At 40.5% G+C, this 5,012-nt stretch overlaps 1 pseudogene across 1 annotated transcript; it reads left to right on the top strand.

Moving 5' to 3' along the window:
- Positions 1-991: 991 nt before the first annotated feature.
- On the top strand, positions 992-2,636 carry LOC308646178 (asparagine--tRNA ligase, cytoplasmic-like; annotated as a pseudogene). The gene has a single exon. The product of its transcript is annotated as an asparagine--tRNA ligase, cytoplasmic-like (transcript).
- Positions 2,637-5,012: the final 2,376 nt, after the last annotated feature.

The raw sequence follows: 5,012 nt of genomic DNA, 5'->3' as shown, positions 1-5,012 counted from the left end.
GTTTAAAGACTAACCTACAAGGTTTAGGAATGCCTACTTAGGCATTAAAAAAGAAAAGGTATGGCAGTGATTACCAACAAAGCCAGAAGAGTGCTACCTTGAGGAGGAGACTAGAGTTTGTGTTTGGCTTCATGTGGGAGCCAATGGAATGCATTCTGTTTTTTAACCTGAAACGTGATACATGGATTGTTCTCTTGCAATTTCACAGGATACACATTTAGGATTATACTTTCCTTCCTGTGCATTATATGTTATTATTTTTTAAAGTTTTATAAGCATATTAGCAGAAATACAATCTAGGTTGAAGGAAAGGGCAGGTTTGGCAAAAGAAAAATTTAGGACATATTTATATTTTCTTATAGAATATAAAGGGAAAGACTAAGGACAAAAAAAAATGAGAGATAAGAAGATGACCACGAAGGAAAAATAATGGACAGATTGAAATTTAGACAACTGATAATCCCCCCCAAAAAAAGTCCAAAATGAAACAGAAGTCTATCTTAGGTAGGAGGCCAAGTACTTCGTATAAATTGACCCACTGAATCTTCACAGTTACCCTGTGAGGTTAAATACCATTGTTAGTTTCCTTAAAATAGTAGGAAAGGTCTAACTTTCCCAAGGCCTTGTGACTAACTAATAAGCAGGTAAGTGATAGAGAGAAACCAAGAGTCACTGTTAGCAAGCTACTAAATTTAGCCCTCTTAGACACTACACCACACTGCCCCTAATTTTTCCTGCTTTGGATTAAAATATAATATGCTGTAACACTCAAAGGAGGATATAAAAAAAACATTTTTAAAGATTTCAGGAAAAACTTAACATTTTGCTTCCAGAATTGTATATGCCCCTGCTAGAGACAGGTGTCTCCCAAAAGCTCATGGGTGAAACAACAGAAGAAAGTTCAGAGGTGAGCTTTCCGCACATGTTGGGATGACTGGGCGGCGGCGGTGTTGGGACCACGTCCTTGGAGGTGACCAGGGCGACTGCAGGGATGGTGCTAGCAGAGCTGTATGTCTCAGATCGAGAGGGAAATGGTGCCACGGGAGATGGTACCAAAGAGAAACTATTTAAAACAGGCCTAAAAGCTTTGATGACAGTAGGAAAAGATCCATTTCCTACCATTTATGAAGATTCACAAAAAGAAAATGAGAGGTGGAACATTATGTCTAAATCACAAATGAAGAACATTAGGAAAATGTAGCATAGGGAGCAAATGAAGAGTGAATCCCGAGAGAAGAAAAAGGCAGAAGATAATTTGCGAAGAGAAAAGAACCTCGAAGAAGCAAAGAAGAATACCGTTAAAAATGATCCAAGTCTGCCAGAGCCACAATGTGTGAAGATTCATGCATTAGAAGGATATAGAGGCCGGAGAGTAAAGGGTTTTGGCTGGGTCCATAGGCTGCGTAGGCAAGGAAAGAATTTAATGTTCCTGGGGTTGCGGGATGGTACAGGTTATCTTCAGCGTGTCTTGTCGGATGAGTTGTGTCAGTGTTACCATGGAGTAGCTTTGTCTACGGAGAGTAGTGTTGCTGTATATGGAATGCTAAATCTTACTCCAAAGGGCAAACAGGCTCCAGGGGGCCAAGAGCTGAATTGTGACTTCTGGAGACTTATAGGGTTGGCCCCTGCTGGAGGAGCAGATAACTTAATCAATGAAGTATCTGATGTCTATGTCCAGCTGAACAATAGGCATATGATGATCAGAGGAGAAAATATGTCCAAAATCCTAAAAGCACATTCCATGATCACCAGGTGCTTCAGAGATCACTTCTTTGATAGGGGGTACTGTGAAGTTACTCCTCCAATGTTGGTGCAGACACATGTAGAAGGTGGTGCCACGCTCTTCAAGCTTGACTGTTTTAGAGAAGAGGCATTTTTGACTCAGTCCTCTCAGTTGTACCTGGAGACCTGCCTTCCATCCTTGGGAGATGTTTTTTGTATTGCACAGTCATACAAAGGAGAACAATCCAGAACACGAAGTCACCTGGCTGAGTACACTCATGTGGAAGCTGAGTGCCCTTTCCTGACCTTTTGAGGAGCTCCTGAACAGATTGGAGGACTTGGTTTGTGAAGTGGTAGATAGAGTCTTAAAATCACTGGCAGCAAGTATAGTGTATGACCTCAATCTGAACTTTAAACCCCCTAAATGGCCTTTCAAACAGATGAACTACTCCAATGCTATTGTGTGGCTAAAAGAACACAATGTAAAGAAAGAAGATGGGACTTTCTACGAATTTGAAGAAGATATCCCAGAAGCTCCTGAGAGACTATTGACAGACACCATTAATGAACCAGTCTTGCTGTGTCGATTTCCTGTGAAGATCAAGTCTTTCTACATGCAGCGATGTCCTGAGGATTCCTGCCTTACTGAATCTGTTGACGTGTTGATGCCCAATGTTGGTGAGATTGTGGGAGGCTCAATGTGTATCTGGGATAGTGAAGAAATGCTGGCAGGTTATAAAAGGGAAGGGATTGACCCCACTCCTTACTAGTACACAGATCAGAGAAAATATGGTACACATCCTCATGGAGGATTCAGCTTGGGCTTAGAACGATTCCTGACTTGGATTCTGAATAGATATCACACCCGAGATATATGCTTGTACCCGCGATTTGTCCAGCTCTGTAAGCCATAACTGATTCCTCCTAAAGCATGAAGAAAAGATGGTCATGAAAGGAACAGACTGCCTCATTAAAAAGGAACAAAATACGGCGACCGACCGCGCGACTGGGCGGCTAGAGATCGCCCGCCCGCTGGCAACAGCCCACCCGCTGCCCATGCGACTGGGTGGCTGGAGTCCACCCACCCTCCGGCGACAGATCGCCCGCCGGCTGCCAGCATGACTGGGCGGCTGGAGACCGCCCGCCCGCCCGCTGGCGACTGGGAGCTGAAACCAACCAGAGACAGTCCAGTCCCACCCCCCCATTCAAACACCCCAGCAAGGAGCCTGGGGCCCGCCATCGCAGAGAGGTGACGTCACTGGAGCTCGGCCGTCGGAATTCCTTCCCAGCAGAATTCACTTTAGCAGGCATAGTCTACCAACACAAAGGAGAGACAACAGAGATATACAAAACCAAAACAAATCTACAGAAGAGAGCAGAAACACAGCATTCAAATAGAGCTGGAAAGTAACGTGAACATCATGAAAAAACAAGGGAAAAAGGGAGTACAAACAATGCAGGACAACTTAAATCTACAGGAGGACCTAAAAGCATCAGAAACATGGATAGGGAAAGAACTCAAGGCATACCTAACTCAGATGGAAAGGAATATTACAGAAGACATGAGACAGCAAGTCCAAGCAATAAAAGTATATTTTGAAAATGAATTAAACAAACAAATTCAAATGGCAAAAAACTAGCTTTACCAGGAGATAGAGATCTTAAAAAAAAAAAAATCAAACAGTAATCCTAGAAATGCAGGAAACTATAAACCAAATTAAAAACTCAAACGAGAATATTACAAATACACTAGATCAAGTAGAAGCCAGAACATCAGATAATGAAGACAAAGTTTATCAACTTGAAAAGAATATAGTCAACACAGAAAAGATGCTTAAATTCCACGAGCAATCTATTCAAGAGATATGGGATGTCATAAAAAAACCAAATTTGAGAGTCATCGGGATAGAAGAAGGCATAGAGAATCAAACCAAAGGAATGGACAACCTATTAAATGAAATAACTCTAGAAAACTTCCCAGAGATGAAAGATGGAATGGATTGCCAAATCCTGGAAGCCTACAGGACCCCAAACATGCAAAACCATAATAGACCAACTCCACGACATATAATTATGAAGATAGCCAACATACAGAACAAGGAGAGAATATTAAAAGCTACGAGAGAAAGGAGGCAGATTACATTCAGGGGTAAACCAATTAGGTTAATGACTGATTTTTCATCACAGACTTTGAAAGCGAGAAGATCCTGGAACAATGTATTTCAAATGCTGAAAAATAATGGATTCCAACCAAGAATACTGTATCCAGCAAAATTAAGCTTCAGATTTGACAATGAAATTAAAATCTTCCATGATAAACAAAAGCTAAAAGAATTGGCAGCCAGAAAACCATCACTGCAAAGCATTTTGAGCAAAATACTACAAGAAGAGGAATTGAAAAATAGTGCCCAAAACTACCAGCAGAAGGAATCTCAGTAAAGGAGGAGGAAAATAACCAAAAAGTAAAAACTAGCCAAACTAAAATAAATAAATAAATAAACATGACTGGAAGTACAAATCATATTTCAATTGTAACCTTAAATGTTAATGGCCTAAACTCACCAATCAAGAGACATAGGCTAGTAAACTGGATCAAAAAAACAAATCCAACAATATGCTGCCTTCAGGAGACTCATGATAGGAAAAGACTTACACAAGCTAAAGGTAAAAGGTTGGGAAAAATCATACCACTCACATGGCCCTCGGAAGCAAGCAGGAGTGGCCATACTCATATCGAATAAAATCAACTTCAAACCTAAGTTAATCAAAAGGGACAAAGAAGGACACTATATACTGTTAAAAGGAACCGTCCACCAATAAGACATAACAATTATCAATTTGTATGCACCAAACAATGGTGCTACAACGTTCATAAAACAAACTCTCCTCAAGTTCAAGAGTCAAATAGACTACAACACAATATTAGGAGTGACTTCAACACACCTCTCTCGCCATTAAACAGATCCTCTAGACAAAAGCTGAATAAAGAAACTATAGAACTCAATAGCACAATCAATAACCTAGACTTAACCAACATATATAGAATATATCAACCATCATCAAGTGGATACATGTTCTTCTCAGCAGCACATGGATCCTACTCAAACAGACCATATATTATGCCATAGGGCAACTCTTAGTAAATATAAAGGCATGGAGATAATACCATGCACCATATCTGATCATAATGGAATGAAACTGGAAATCAATGATAAAAGAAGGAAGGAAAAATCCTACATCACATGGAAAATGAACAATATGTTACTGAATGATCAATGGGTTACAGAAGA

This window comes from Spermophilus citellus (assembly GCF_964194105.1).
Source record: "Spermophilus citellus genome assembly, chromosome: 4".
NCBI lineage: Eukaryota > Metazoa > Chordata > Mammalia > Rodentia > Sciuridae > Spermophilus > Spermophilus citellus.
This window is presented reverse-complemented; position numbering and strand designations above follow the sequence as displayed.